Source organism: Lissotriton vulgaris, chromosome 6, assembly GCF_964263255.1.
Source record: "Lissotriton vulgaris chromosome 6, aLisVul1.2, whole genome shotgun sequence".
Lineage (NCBI taxonomy): Eukaryota > Metazoa > Chordata > Amphibia > Caudata > Salamandridae > Lissotriton > Lissotriton vulgaris.
The window spans coordinates 1,883,596,388-1,883,612,643 of record NC_141694.1 but is presented as its reverse complement, the minus strand read 5'-3'; the positions used below and the strand labels follow the sequence as shown (position 1 = coordinate 1,883,612,643).

Below are 16,256 nucleotides of genomic sequence, written 5' to 3'. Positions count from 1 at the left end.
GCAGCTCCGTTGCGGGGACGGGGTCTGGCCCATCCCCCGCAGCAGTCGAGGGCCCCCGGAGCTGCGGGCTCGAGTAGCTGGTCAGGCCGTCTGCAGGTCTCCACTCTCTCGCGGCCTCTCAGTGCAACTTTCTTCTTGTCCGCCCTCAGCTCCACATGACTCAGGATTTTGCAGAGCGGACCCTTGCCCGACACACTATCCTAGCATGGGGCCTGGGGCCTGCGAGGGCACTCCTGCAGCGAGGATAACAACAGGATAATTCCCCGACTGGCGGAGCACGCTTAAGAAGCGGCCATTCCGCTGCGCAGCAGGCCAAGCCCCCCCCCTCCAGATGGAAATAACTTGACCGGCTGTTACAGAGTCAAGTATGGACCCTTGAAGTAGGGAAGCATTGATTATGGTGTTCCAAATGAGAATGATAAATTGGGAGGTCACGGCAGGCAGCTGGAGGGGAGTGGGTCATTAAAGTGGTTATTCAGATTGAAGGAGGATAGAATTTTCGAAATGGAATGGTCGTCATATTACTTGAAGTTGGGCCAGTGGGCTTGGTTCTTGGGTGTTGTCTGGGGGGGAGAGAGGAGAGATGGGACCCGGCAGAAAGAGGTCGGACGTTGGTGGCGGAAAAAAGTTATTTTACCTAGGGAGGTCATTTTAGCTGTAAAGGAGGAGAACTCCTCACAGGTTATTAGGGATTTTGGGGTTTCTTTGGAAGTTTTAGCCAGTTTGTTAGATTGGTGTTTGACCATTTCAAAGAGCTTACAAGGTCAGTTCTTAGGCTGATGGCTGCTGTCTCCAGGTTCTTTATACTCCCCATCTTCAAATGGCCTTGTTGAGCATGCAAACAGAATCTTTAAAGAAGGGGTGCAAAATGCTGTAGCATCAGGTTTGAATGTTGACTCTTTTGTGATTCAAAATGTGTGGAGCTATAACACATGCCCACATTGTACAACTTGGGTCACTCCTTTTTCTTTCCTTAGAGGTAGGTTAGTTCAGATGTGACTGTGTCCCTCTTGGTTGTGTATGGGAGAAAAAACGTTTTGCTGATGTACGTGTGCCATCCAGGGATGAGGTAGCTTCCAATGTTTTGTTGCAGCAGTTTGGCATGAAGACGAGGTGTGATAGGAATCATTCTGGAGCTATGCTGGATGCGTCACCTGGTGATCAAAAGTCCCGTAAAGACTAAGAAATGTGATTCAAAGTTTTTGGTGCATGTGCAGCGGGATAGTCTCCAAGGGGGCTGTTCTTATACTTGGGAAAGGTTAGTGGAACATGAGACACTTGGTCAAGTTAACTCCTTAACAGGTTGACAATATGTCTTTGAGGAGGGATTACGTCAAGAGTACTGATTGGGTGCAAAGGCTTAAACCCTCTATGCAAGTTCCAGATGAGAGAAATAGTTCTGTGGACTTTGTCCAGAGAAACTAGTCTATGAATGAGAATTCCTTCTGTGGACAGACAGGCATGCCAGGAGAGTGACAAAGAGGTTTGAGGATTTTGTGATTTCCCAAGCATTCACATAAGCTTACACAACTTTGATTCAGGTCAAAAGGTGGACAATGGTCTGATATTAGCATGGTTTGGGTAATGTTTCTTTAAGTGTATTATGCACTATGCAAGCTGTGTTTGTATGCACTTGTGATATTGTGGAGAGCGCTATGCTTGTATTTGAATTGGTGCTCATGTCTTGTTGGCATTGGGCAATGCGTTTACTTTGGAATTTCCAACATGTGCTTTATGTACAGCTAGTTCATTTCCTGTTACTGTGACAAGCAACCTGTTGGGACCAGAGCTGAACGTTGTGGGTCTGTGGATATGCAGGGCTTTAAGTGGGCCGGGTCTCAAGGGGACTGAGCACCGGCAGTTTTTTAAGGGGGGCCTCGAAACTAGTCTCTGTTTTGAGCCCTGGCACAAGCAGTCCGTTTTTTTCTGGACTGCAGTGACCGCGCAGTCCGGAAAAAAGTGCTAGGGCGCAAAACAGCCCGATAAGACACCCGTTTCGTGATAGAAAGCACATTGATGTGCGCTGCCCACACAGCTCAATTCTCACTAGTGGAGAAGTTACTGCATGACATCATGTCAGGTGAGCGTTGTGGGGGAAGGGAAATACATTAAAGAGTCATTTTCTTTCTGGATTTCACTTCTCTTTCTGAAACGCAAGAGCAGCAACATTGTGGTGGTGTCACCAGGGCTTTTATTGGAAGCTTTTTCAATATTATATGTAACAAGCCATATTTGTAGCTTATTTATCTTATGCAACTAATAACCATTGACAAAGCCAATAGTCCCGACTTGTTGTAGGTAAGATATTACTTGTTTTATCACATATCTGGATGCAATGACAGAAACTGCAAAATATAAGTTGGGCGGCACACTATGCAAAGGACAGATTTTTTGCGTGTTTTAAAGCCACACTTCTAATTGCACTGGCCACGCCCCTTCAGAGACCAGGTTTTTCATCTCACTTAAAACCCTGTGGATATGTAATACAATGACTTTTGTAATCCACTTGGCCGTCTCAAGACACAGGAGGTTGCACAGGACCAGTGTGCAGTTGACTGGAGCTGTCCTGTTCAGCATCAATACACGCCATGTCTGGAGTGCAGTCTTGGGTGTTACATTCCCAGCCGCGCAGTCTGAGCCAAGGGTATGTCTGAGGAGGCCTGCACGGCGGGGGCGGCCGCGAGCGACGAACCCCCCCCCTCCCCCAGGGGTCACAGTACCACCAGGAGCCTCCATCACCACCGCTCGGGCTCAGACGCAGACGGAGACCGCGCGCGACGCACGTGGGGCTGACGCCGGACGCACGTGCAGGTGACGGCGGCGCCGCCGCTGCCGCCCCCCAGGGTCATTCCTCTAACCGTGGAGGAGTCACTTCCGGCTCAGAAGTCCAGGCGCTGGAGGGAGCGGGGGAGGCGGAGCGGAGGGAGCGGAGGGAGGTCGGTGCCTGAGCCCGGACTGGAGGCGGCCGCAGCGGCAGCAGCAGCAGGCCCGAGGCGGGGAGCTCCGAGCTGGCAGCGGCCCTGGCCCTGTCACTGGCACACCGGCCCGCCCCTCCCGCCAGCAGGGCATCAGCTGGAGCCAGCCCCCGGTGTCAGGTCCAGAGAGCCCCCCCAGTGCCAAGCTGATCCAGAGCAGCCCAGTGCAGGGCACCCCTCCCGGTGGCAGTCCCGTGCAAGGCCCATCCAGGGACCCCCGTGCATCCGGGTCCAGCGGTGCCAGCCTCCAGGGGCAGAGCAGGGTGACCCCGGGGACAGCCCCCAGTGCCAGCCCGAGCCCCCGAGGGGAGGGCAGTGCAGACCACTCCGCAGCACCCCAACGCCCCGGAGCCCAGCCCTACCCGCCCTCCTGGTCCCAGCGTGAGGCCCGCTCCTGCCCCAGCCCCTCCCACAGACACTGGGCCTCGGGCTCCTGCAGCGCCCTCCCGTCCTCTGCCTGCACCGGGCCCCCGATGCAGCCCCCTCCTGCCACAGGCCCGTTTCTGTCCAGAGTCCCTCCACCGAGCCCTGCACCCAGACTCCTGGCTGCAGCCACCGCTGCTCCACCGGGCCCTCCGCACAAGGCCTCTGCCTGCCTTCGTCCTCGGCTCGGCCAGCCCTGAGCTCTGAGCCCGGCCCAGCTTCTAGTCTCAGCTGCGTCCAGAGCTGCCAAGCTCCGAGCAAAGACTGGCCATTGCTCCCTGCAGCACCCCTTCCTACCTGGCCCTGCTCCCTGGAGTCCATAGAGACCCGCCTCCAGAGAGGGTCCACTGTCAGCTTTCCATCCCCGACTCTGCGGCCGAGTAGCAGTTTCATTCCAGCCTGGACACCTTTCTTCAATATTGGACCCCAAAATTCAGCTCCTGCCACCAAGTAACCCACCCCCTTTGTCCAGTGCACCCCGGGGCATGGTCAACAGCAACCCATCTCCCTGCAGTCTCTCATTCCAAAGCACATCCAACCCCCCTGCAGCTTCCCATCTTTAATTATCCCCACGTGGCCCTTTTTGAACTCCACCCCAAATCAGGGGTCTCTTAATGACCAGATGTGCCACAGCTGAGTCTGACCCCAAGTGAAAGCATCGTCCCTGACACCCTGCCAGGATCCTGTTACTTGCCCTTATCTCTGTAACACGGGACCAGTTTTTACCTGTGTCCTCCAGCCGATGCCTAACCCATAGACTATACACAACAACGAGAACCCCAGTCTCACTCCTCTCTGCACTGTCATAGGCCACACTTCATGGGAGCCTTCAGTGCTGACCTCACCACATTCCCTAAACTGCTGCGTTTTTTGTTTTAGGTTCCTTCGTTTACTAGATCTCCTGACTGCCCGTCTTAGTCCACAGCGCCCTCACAGATCACATCCCCTAGCATCATCATAATCACAGAGGAGAACAACTACACCAACTGTCTGCTCTGGGATCAAAAAGTAGCTCATTCAAATCCTTGAGCATCATCATAAGCACTAGCTTGTTGTCAGCACTAATCCTGCTTCCCTTGCCCCAGTTGGCCTGTTTTGGAAACAAATCACAGGCCTTCAGAGGCCTTTGCACAGCACATGGCACTTCAGCAGTGACTGTTCATATCCCGGAATCACTCAACCCTTCCACAGGGTTCAATTAAGTTCTCCAACGTTGGTGCCATTCGCTGGCTTTGGACCTCCACCCTGGCTCCATTCACAGATCTGTCCTGCAGCCCTAGTTACAGACACCTGTCAGAACCCTCTATCATTAGCACCAGTAACAGGCGAGAGTCCTCCCAGCATTGCCCCAGTTCGCATTCTTCTTTGACAGATCTCAGTCCACTGCCAGTAATCCCATTCCCACACCTTATTCCACTGTCAACATCCCCATTGACTGTCGAGAATTACTGCAGCACTGGTTCGATTCAAGGCATCCGATGTACGTGCCCTGGTGACACTGACAGGCCTCAGTATCCCAGCATCGGTTCCATTCAACCCAACACTGGTCCAGTTCAAAACCCTGAGTACCGTAGGGCGAGCCACATCAACAGCCCTCATCATCTAGCATTGGACCCTTTTAGAGCCCTGCATGCTCTAGCACTGGACCCACTCACGTCTATCAGCCTCCAGCAGTGGGCAAATTCACAGCGAAGAGTGCCTCTGCATTGCCTTTCACACCATCTTTCATCCCACTAGAGTTGCCCCCATGGGGCCCTGGCATGGCCACCTTCATGCCACCTTTTACCGCACCAGTATATCGCCGACACGCTTCCAGTGTTGGAGTAGCCATATGTTACCTGTCTGAGCCCTGCACTTTGAGGACATTGCCTTCTGACAGACACCAACACTTCCGAACATCCACGCATAAATAGACATCGTCCCTCAACCTTTAACTCCATTCCCTCTTTAAAGCTGCGGACCATCTCAGATGCTGCATTATTCTTGTGCGGTGTGAAGATGGATTGGCAACTGCCCTGAGGGAATCTGAATCACAAAGAAGCTGCCAGTTTGTGACCTTGAAGGTAAGTGGCTGTAGGCATGCAAGAAGGGCTCTTGCCATGTGTCCACCAAAACCTTGCTTGTGGACACGTTAGTTATTATTGTGACTAGCTGTGGATCTGTCTTGTTGAAATGACTGGCTCATTGGCATAGAGATCATACTCCATTGCACGGATACAGTTCTGTAGGTGTTCCATGTCAGTCGCCCATGACTTCTTGCGATCCAGTTGTGATGTCAGAAGCAGGTTTGAGGATACTCTTCCTCCAGCTGATACATGGAAGAACAAGTAGGGCATCAGTCTGAAGTTTTCCACATAGACGAACCAAGTTTGATAGAGTAGAAAATATGTGTTCAAATACAAGGCCTCCCCGGATCACCATCTAACGTTAAAGATCAGTAGATATTTTCCTAAGACTAGTGTGGATTCGAGGAGAATAGTAAGGTGCATCTTCAGTCACTCAATATTCCTGGTGCGTCTTCAATTACTTGAAGCGGAGCTGCTTTTGTTCTTTATCCAGAACAAAAGCCAGAACTGCTGAGCACAAATGAGATAGGTTATTTGGCCAATTGGATCACACCTTTTCCGAGCTTTTTAGTTGTTTGGTCAGTCGAAGAACTTGGAAAGCCTTTTTCTTTTTTTGACTGCTTTACATCGTGCTGCGACCCATGCTCAGACTAGAAAGGCTTCTAAATTGTTTACGTCCTTACAAATATGTGAAGGCAACATGCAAGAAAGGTACATACATTGAGTTGGTGAGTACGTAGATGTAATAAGTGTTGTACCTCTCCCCAAGTCTATGAATGAGCAGAACAAATGGAGGGTACTAAAATATGGTTCATGGGGCTTGGATGTGATCTGCTTTGTGAACCATAAGTCACAACCCTTTGCAGAGTTTTAATTTTTTCATTGTTGATCCAAATTAAGGCACTATGCATGTTGTGTTCGGCGGAATGATGCTTTTTTCTGTCTTTTTTGCAAAGTCCTTTAACTTCTGCTATGTATTATACTGTTAAACATCGCTTTGGTTGTACTTTAATATATTAACGCATATTTGACCTGCTTCTTTAGATCTTTACATATAAAGTTTGTGCATCCTTCTTGTGTATTCTTCCTACATAGGGAAAGTGTGTTTAGGCTGCTGTGTATCTATCTGAAAGGTGTATATATCGCAAACTCAGCTGAAAGGAAGTAGAGTGTTGTATGAGGTGAAAGGCAAAGAAACAGTCAACATGTGAGAAGAGGATTAGTTAGTTTCCAAGAGTGAAAGTTAGCTCACACTGTATGGTGATGGCAATCAAGTTCTTACCTAATTTGGAGCAGGGCTGGAGCAGTCTTGATGAATGCAAAATGTCTTTTCAGATCCTGGTTGCATAGATGAAGAAAGCTTGTTGCATTGTTTTGTTTTTCTTTACGTTTCTTCTTCTCCAGTGTGATGGAGTCCTGACTGCCAGGGTGCACTGAGCCACTGGAAACTGTGATCTTGTCGGCAGAAGTGCCAGATTGTCATGGCTTTCTAGGTGCAGCTGATTTTGATGCAAGGGGTGTTTGTGGAGTTTCATCGGGTGAAGGTGATGTGGTCGTAGTTCTTCAGCCCCTTGGTGAGGTGTGCTGCCACATACTTAATACCCCTAAGTGAGTGCAGCTGGCAGTCTGGGAGACAGTGGAGGAAGGTACTACTACATGTCACAGTAGGAGGGCTTGAACAGCAGTTCTGGAAGGCACTCTGGAATTAGTGTGTTCACTTCAAATGCTCATACCAGGTGGTTGTTTTTTTGTGGGGGTGAGGGGGCTGTGTTCGTTGGGGGTAAGGTCTGTGTTCAGGGTGAATCTGGCTGACATGGGATTGGATGAACATTACGATTGAATGTGCCATGTCATACATCGTGGAGCCAGGTCTGGACTAGTTGTTGCCTGTTTTTCTTATCAAATAACATGAATTCTGCTTTGAAGGAGGTTAAGCTTCAGGTAGGGGTTGGGCATCCAGGTAAGAATTAGTTAGCTGTAAGCAGTGTGTCAGACATGTGGAGCAGATGTGGCTTTCAAATCTAGTTCTTTATTGGTGCATCGGTGAATTTTGATATCCGTGAGTAGAGCCGAAAGGGCTCCACGTTGAGGGTAATGATGGTGGGGCACCAGATGTAACCCTGGGGAGCTCCACTGGTTATCGAGGTCTTGGGGGATGTCCATGTGGGAAACTGATGCCGATTGGATAGTTAGGAGGAGACCCTTATTTCCAGTGACTCCTTGTTCACTTCACTGAAGACCAAAGCATGTGCTGCCCCCTTATTTCCCCAGGTGGGGTAAAGCGTGCCCTCTGGGGACACGCATGTGCTGCCTCGTTTCTCCCCGTGGGGTAAAGTCTCCTCTGGGGACACGCATGGGCAGTCTTGATTCTTCCTCAGTGGGGTAAAGCACACGTGTCCTTCCTTCCAGCCCCCTCCATGTCCAGCCTGCGCGGCCTTCTTGTGCCCCTCTCAGGAGGCGCGTGTGGCCTCTGCGAGGGAGCTCGTCCCCCTCCATTCATCTTCTCGTTAATCCCTTTATTGTATGGTCTCGTGTGTTCCTCTGTGGTGTGGCGGGCGGGGTAAAGCAGGCAGAGCTGCAGAGCGTGCAGCAGGCCCTGGCTTCCTTCGGGTGCACCCCCGGTCCTGGGGGTCTGACCCTCGCAGCGCATGGATGCTTCTTTCAGAACAGTAGTGAGAGTGGCCCAGCAGAACCTGCCCTGGCCCTGGGAGCACGCGCCTCTCCTCTGACCCCAGACGTGGCCTCCAAGCGACGGGGCGTGGGCCCTGACCCCCAGGGCGCCCCCCGTGTGCCCCGTCAGGCTCTGCTCATTGGGGCGATGCGGCCCCATTGTGGGGCTGTCAGGGCTGATGGACTGTCGATTGATTGTCCCACCTCAGAGGGGTGCCTTTCACTGTGGGCGGCTGCTGGCTGGGTGCAGTGAGGGGGGCCACGTGTGTGTGCGTCTCTGTTTACATCCCTCTGCAGTGACGGGGGCCACGTGTCTTTGTTTATTTACATTCCTCTGTAGTGAGTGCCCTGCTCTGCGGGTGTTTGTTCCCATTCATTAGTACAGAGCAGTCCTGTCTGTCTGTCTGTCTGTGAATAAACACTGCAGAGGAACGTCAAACACAGTCATTAGTGAGCAGTCCTTGTTCATTTACACTTCGCTGCTGCGAGGGCGTCCACTTGTGTGCAGAGGTCGCAGTGTATTTAAACATGTATGGGAAGTGTGATGCTGTGCACCATGGGGTGGGGCGAGTATACGAGGGGTGAAAGGCATAGCTAGAAAAACTGTATACTGTAACAGGTTTGGGTCTTTCATCTTTGGGTGTGCATATATTAAACCACACACATCTTTTTTTTTTTTTTTTTTTTTTTTAAAAACCTTTATTAGTGTTCTGAATCTGTACACCGCTATTTAGCCAACAACCCGGGGGCAGGCAGCATATGTCCAATTTTCATATAGCAAGGTTGCAATACGTGCACAGTTCGCATACAGTCCATATAGTATAAACCTATAACATTAAACATAAACATATGTGAGAGATTGTCACAGGTCTACCCAATCAGTGTCCATCAAGTGATCGCAAGGCACGCCGACAGAAGGTCCTGACTATCAGCATGGAGCCATTCCCCCACCTCTCCTACCCCCGCTCTACATGATTCTCTGTACCACCCTCAGTCACTGTCCGCCCCCTCCGAGTGGGCCAGCCAGTCCACCAATGGCTGCCAAATGTCCACAGGCCTAGAGCGGAGTGGCATCAGTTCCCAATACGCCGCCAACTGGTTTTTGCAGTACAAGGCAGATGTCAGCCAGCCTGATATCGTTGGTGGGGATTTCTGTTTCCATTTGAGCGCTATCTGCCGCTTGGCAAGCAGGAGTAACATTGCCACCAGCTTTCTGGACGCACTCGGTACCGGCAATACAAAGCCCAGGAGGCCTAGCAATGGGTCGGGACCTAAGGGTATATGCATCATCAGACTCATGGTGCGGAACACATTCTCCCAGTACGCCCCTATCGGGCCACACGTCCAAGACAAATGATAAAAGGTGGCCTCTCTCTCACCACATCTCCAGCAGGAGGCATCAGTCGACAGACCCATTCTCACCAGTTGCAAAGGCGTACGGTACGTTCTGTGTAAGTAATTGAAGTGAATGAGCCTGAGCCTGTAGTTTGGGGATAAGTGTTCTAGTTGCGTGCAACAGAACGTCCATTGTTTTTCTGATATCTGTATATCCGCCTCCCTCACCCAGGCCATCCTCGAGTCAGTGTGTGGGACTGGTGTCGCGTTCTGTGTGGCCCTATAGATCCTTGATATCAATCTACGGGAGGACGCATTTGAAAGAACGTCCTCCAGTGCCGCCAGCGTCGGCGGTGCCTCCGGGAAGCCCGGGTATCTACGTTTGCACGCAGACCGTAGTTGATAATACAACAAAAGTTCCGTGGCCGTCGGGGTCGTAGAGTCAGTCATGGCCTGTATCTCTATAAAGTGGTCATCTGGGTACAGGTCTGCTGCCACCCTCAGGCCCCTCTCGCTCGCTCTACGGACCACTGCTGCATCCGTGAGTGGTTCCAGCAGGGGGTTGCCATCTAGTGGCATGCTGGGGGCGTACATGTCGCTCACGCCCGCTCGTTTTGCTATGCCTGCCCACGCCCATCGCACCATCTCCACCGTGTCTATGTCCTCATGCGGCCTCTTAAAGTTCTTGTATACCGCCGTCTTAATGGGGCATGGAGACGCAACGTCTATCTCGATAGCTACGTGAGGTTGGTACGGGATCGGATGATGCCAGTAGTACAGGAACTGAGCTTGTGCACTGTACGCATACAGCTCAAAATCTGGCGCAGCTAAACCACCCTGCCGGAACGGGAGAGTTAGGAGGTTCCAGGCCACCCTGGGTTGCCGACCCGCCCATACCAACTCAATGACCGCAGACCGGAGCCTGGCAAAAAATGCCATTGTTAACGGCAGGGGTATGTTTATAAATAGATACAAGAATTTGGGGACCACCACCATTTTGGCAAGAGCTATGCGACCCATCAATGAAAGCGGAAGAGACTTCCACTTCTTTACTTTGCCTTCCAGCCAGTCCATTGCCACTCCAAAGTTCGAGAGCCAGATGTCATGAACGGTGCGGCTCACTTTAATGCCCAAGTATTTTACTTCCCCCTCGGCCCAGTCAATCTGAAATTCGGTGTGGCACCTTACCGTGCTATCTGTTAGTGGCAGCATGGTTGACTTCGACCAATTTATATTGATCCCAGTGAGGCCACTATATCTAATCACCTCTCTCATCAGCGGATCAAAATTCGCCTCAGGGTCCATCATGTAGATGGTGATGTCGTCTGCATATAGGGAGATAAGCAGACCGCGCGATGTGAAGCCTATGCTCCTCTGGGTGTGGTGTTGCCGCATCCGTGCCGCCAGCGGCTCCGTAGCTACGGCAAAAAGTAGGGGAGAGAGCGGGCACCCCTGTCTCGTCCCTCTCGTGATCGGAATAGAGTCAGAGATTTGCCCATTCACTCGCACCCTTGCAGTCGGGTGATTGTATAGCACGCCGATACGTCTGGCAAACAGCGGGCTGAACCCCATTCTAGTAAAGAGTGCGTACAGGAACTTCCACTCCAGGGAGTCGAACGCTTTTGTCGCATCAAGTAGCGCAGCGGCGGCTTTCGATTTGGGGTCCAAATAGTGGAGCAACCCGAACAGAACTCTCAGGTTGTGTGAAGTGGATCTCTCCAAGACGAAACCCGACTGATCTGATAGCGCAATCTGCGGTAGCATATATTTTAGCCGGTCAGCCAGTAGTTTCGCATAAATCTTGGCGTCCACATTGATGAGCGAGAGGGGACGGTACGAGTCCGGCTCAAGAGGGTCCTTGCCGGGCTTGAGTAGGGTGATGAGCAGTGCTTCGCGCATGGATTGCGGGAGTATCCCTGATTCGACCGCTTCCTCAAAGGCCCTGTGTAGTTTGGGTACCAGAATATCGACATACTCCTTGTAAAACTCTAACGTTAAGCCGTCTGGGCCAGGTGCTTTACCAGGTGGCATGCTCATTATTATAGCCCGTATGTCCTCTTGCGAGAACGGTAGGTCCATATACTGTCTGGCCCCGTCGTTAAACCAGGCCAGGGCTATGGTGTCTAGATAGTCTGTGATAGTTTGGTCGTCAGGCGCAATTTTCGATGTGTAGAGTGTGCTGTAGTATTTCTTCATGACTCCGAGGATGGCCTTTGGCTCCCTCACTATGTCTCCTCCCTCATCTCTAATCTCTAGCACATAGTCCGCACCCCTGGGAGCCCGGATCATATTAGCCAGCGTCCTGCCTGCCCTGTCGCCCTCCCCGTATCGTCGTGCCTGCGCATCTTTCGTTAGAAAGGAGACCTCTCTGTCTGCCTCTTCCTGGTATTGCGTGAGCTTCGTACGAAACTCAGCCCTCGCTCTGTCTGTAGGTGTGTCTTGAAGTCTAGCCTCGATCTCTGCCAGTTCAGTTTCCAATGTTTGCAAGGTGTTTCTGATTGAGCGGAGTACACCTGTCTTCAGTGACATGCAGCACCCCCTTATCACCACCTTACAGGCCTCCCATAGCGTGCCCGGGGAGTCTACCGACCCCTCGTTCAGTTCGAAGTATTCCTCCAGTTGTACCCTCAGCTCTTGGCTAAATACCTGGTCTCTAAGTGCCCTGGAAGGGAACCTCCAGCTAAAAGGTTGGATGTAGGGTGTTGGGGTGGCTAGGGCAAGACATACTGGCGCATGATCGGACAGTGAGCGTGGTAGGTGTGCTGCATCTGTCACAAGTGTATGGACTTCTCCAGAGAGCAGCCAGTAGTCGAGTCTGGACCACGTGGCTCTGTGCATTGTTAGACAAGTACCTTCCCGGGCTCCCGGGTGAAGTGCCCTCCAGGAGTCTATCAGGCGGGCCTCCGAGATGATATCCCACAGTGTAGCCGCCGCCTTGGGGTGGTGTTCTCTCGCAGTACCCTGTCTATCCATCGTGTCTGAGAGCACCACATTGTAATCTCCTCCCCACATAATCGCTGCCTGCCCTTTAGTCTGCACTTTGTACCAAAGATCGTTGTAGAACTCAGGGTTGTCATCATTAGGGCCATACACATTCACCAAAACCATCCTCATACCACACAGAGTTCCCACCACTATGATGTACCTCCCCTCTGTGTCCAACTGTACCTCTGATGTTGTCCATTGAAGACCCCGCCTAATGAGTATCGCTACCCCCCGGGAGTAGTTGGAGTAGGGTGCATGCAGTGTTACCCCCCATCTAGTACTACGGAGCATCGCAGCGGCATTGGTAGTTAGGTGGGTCTCCTGCAAAAAACATATGTCAATATTCCTTCGCAGCAAGTAGGCTTGAACCAACCGGGCCTTACGCCTATCATTCAAGCCGCGCACATTCCAGGTTAACAATTTAATGTGAGCCATAGTCAGATGTGTGAGAATGCAGCGTCATTCCCTTCCGCAGTATATGCACTAGGGTACAACACAATCGACCACGCTCAGCCATCACGCAATATCTGGCGTCCAAAGTGCTCTGGGGCCTACCACGTGCATCTGTATAGGTATTCGTGTCCTGTGACATCTGCCTCTCAACAAAACAATTAGCAACAGTGCTCTTCAATCCCAAACCCCCCCAACCCCCACCCGCTCCAACCCCCCAATCAGGTCGTGCAAAGCTATCCCTCCCCCCCCACCCAAACATCAAACACCCTGTAATGCAATTCAATAGTTCAGTTACAATGGGAGTCATCCCTCGGGGAACGCGGGTCTTTCGCACACTAACCCTGTACTCATGCCAGGGCGACCGAGCGCCAGTCTGACAGCGCTCCCGCGTGGACCTCCCCCCTCCACCACACGTGTATCAGTAATGGCACACTTATCTGAATATGAAGGATCTGCAGTGTCCGAGGCCCTCAGCAAGCCTTTCCGACCCTTGCATCGCAGAGCGTCCGCAAGGATGGTTCAGTGTTCATCCCTCCGTCACTCTATGTCACTAAGAACAGCTCTTTCTTCAGGTTCCTCAGATGCCGGCTGATTCTTTTGATCTCGCGAAAGTTGCTTTGCATATTTCAATGCTGCCTTGGCGTCCACAAAAAAGGAAGGTTTGCCTGGGCCTTGCACCCTCAGCTTGGCGGGGTATATCAGCGAGTATTTGGTCCCAATCTGCTGGAAGATCTTCTTGGCCGGGACGAATTCCCTCCTAGCCGCCTGAACCTGCATGGTGAAATCCGGGAAGATCGAGATGTGGTTTCCCTGATATTGGAGGTCTTGTACATCTCTGGCCATGCGCAAAATGGTGTCACGGTCCCTGTAGTTCAGTATGCGCGCTATAATTGCTCTCGGCGGAGCCCCCGGTTGAGGCTGGGGCCCCAGTGTCCTGTGCGCCCTTTCAACCAGGAACATTTGGGAGAGGCCTGACCCGAATAGTTCTGACATCATGGTCTCCACGTACACCTCCATTTTCGCAATGTTGGTCGTTTCGGCCACACCCGTTACGCGGACGTTGTTGCGTCTTGAGCGGGCTTCCAAGTCTTCATTCTTCTGTTGGATTAGCGTCAAGACCTTGTCCATGCCTCGTATTTTCCGGTCTATAGCAGTATGACTCTCCTCCGTTTCCGTCACACGCGTTTCCATCACGTCCATCCTGCCATCCTGCTTGTCCATGCGTCTGGTCAGGCCATCCATACGCGCCGCCAAGTCGTCCATCTTTTTATCTATCCCTTGGAGACTCGTTTTGAGGTCCTGAAACATGGATTTAATTTCAGAAGTGTGCGCGCCCCCATCATCATTTTGGGCCGCCCCTTCCTCGCATGGCTCCTGGCCTGTCGTCTTCTGCTTGGCCTTATCAAAGGTGATCTTCGGCTGTCGCGTATCTGGTTTCCCCATCCTGCCCGGCGAATTCAACGGAGGGAGCGCAGAGAACCTAGTCGTGCGCTGGCTCCGTCTAGCAAGTTCTGCAGCTTGAGGTGTCTCACGTGGCCGAGGCTTCTCCAGCGCCCTCGCAGGCAGTTGGAGCTGTGCACGCTTGTTTAGCAGGCAGTTCGTAGCCAGGATGCCCTCCGCTTGTCAGTTTCAGCAGCCGAGCAGCCCTCTCAGGCGGTTCAAAATGGCGCCTCGCGCCAAAAGTTCAGGGTTCCAGCAGCCGTGCCCAGCTCCTGGAGTTCAAAAGCAGCGTGCCACCACAAGCGTTAATCGACCCCAGGGGGGGGGTGCCACCAAAGTGATGTTCTCAGCAGGCACCTCTGCCTGCCCCTCTACACAGATTGGCCTCGCGGGGGGCCTGCAGGCCAATTATTGCACCCTCGCACCCCACTTGTTCTTGGTCCGTCGGCAGCCTCCCCTGCTATTCTCCTTACCGGGTCAGCCCCAAAGCAGGACGGTAGCACAGTCTTCAGAGCTCGCCGCCTCACAGCGCGCCCCCGATTCGGGCCAAACCAGTCCGTTACGTTACTCCGGAGCTGAGGAGGAGGCGATCGATCTTGTCAGGTACCTCTGCAGCTCAGCGCGGAGTTGTTGGGTGCCCCTTCCGGCCCCCGGTGTGCAGGCCACGCAGCGCCGGGCTCCCCACTGCCCTCCTCCGGATCGCGACTCACGCGAGGTCCCGGCTTTTAATTGGTCCCAGGCCGCCACTCCACTCGCGGGCCGCCCGCGGCAGTTCCGAGCGGTCGATCTTCCCGCTTCTATATTCGGACCTCCAGCGAGCAACCCCCGACACTACACAGGGCTTCTGAGCGGGAGAGGTCCGGGATTGCCGTCCATTTAAAAGGATATATGCCGGATTTATTAGCTCGGTCGGCGGAGCTGCGGGTCTAAGCAGCCATTCCGCCTCGCGTCCAAGCCACGCCCCTAACCACACACATCTTAAATGTAAAATAAATGCAAGTATAATTAATCAGTGGGAAATGCACTATCATACTTTATGAAACCTATATTACATAATGCAATGCAGAGGTCTGTGTCTATGACCAGAGAGCCACAGAACTGAATCGTGGTTGGAGCAGTGGAGAATGGTTAGTGGTTAACCTGCTGCAGGGGCCTGTTTTACGCCCCTTTAAAAAGCACACACCTCCCCACTAAGCAGGTAACTACTTTCCAATACCGCTCAAACCGAATACATCTGTCATCAGGAAGTGTCTAGTGATTCTATTAATCACAGCCAATACTGGCGTCTGACCCGTTGTGCATATTTACATTTCTTTCAGGCAGCAGGCATCCTGGCTGAAAGGTATGTTTAACCCCTTCCCTGCCGGGCTAATTCCCCCATGGTGCGGTGGGTGGTGGAGGGGGGGCGAGCGCGGTGCCGCAGTGCTCGTAAAAAGACCAGGTTTTTTTGAGAACAATGGTCCTTAAGTGAACTATATGCAGAACAGATAACATATAGACCTTCATGGGTACTATAGACTTTCAATTTCCAGCCGGACAAAGAATTTTAATAAGCAATATATTGAAGAAAATGTATACATAAGAAGTGACACATGTAATGAACGGGACACAATCCTGCATCCAACATGGGAAAAAATTACAGAGGAAACATACAATGCAAACAACATAAAGGGTTTTTCAGGCAACAAAAAGAGCTGTGGTTGCTTGGTGTGGTCATAGAGTCAAGCGAACTAACCATCAACAATTACCACAACTTCTATTGAATTCAAGCCGGAGTGGTACTGATTTTTTTCGACGGCGTTTCGATCCCGAACTCATATAATGCACCAGGCACTTTATTTACATAGTCCTGATGATGATCCCTGTATTATAAGTAGGGCTCCCAGTTTTATGGTATTTATTTTTTGCC

General features: G+C 52.0%; 1 protein-coding gene across 7 annotated transcripts in view; it reads left to right on the top strand.

Moving 5' to 3' along the window:
* The first annotated feature begins 2,851 nt into the window (after positions 1-2,851).
* LOC147709768 (uncharacterized) overlaps positions 2,852-16,256 on the top strand; it is a 353,428-nt gene continuing 340,023 nt past the window's right edge. For 2 of the 7 annotated variants that reach the window (XM_086928218.1, XM_086928222.1), the window contains exon 1: positions 2,871-5,461. The gene's annotated coding sequence lies outside the window, so the exon portion shown is untranslated. Of the gene's footprint in view, positions 5,462-16,256 lie in introns of all 7 variants that reach the window. The other 5 variants (XM_086928223.1, XM_086928220.1, XM_086928224.1 and 2 more) reach the window with 4 other exon arrangements.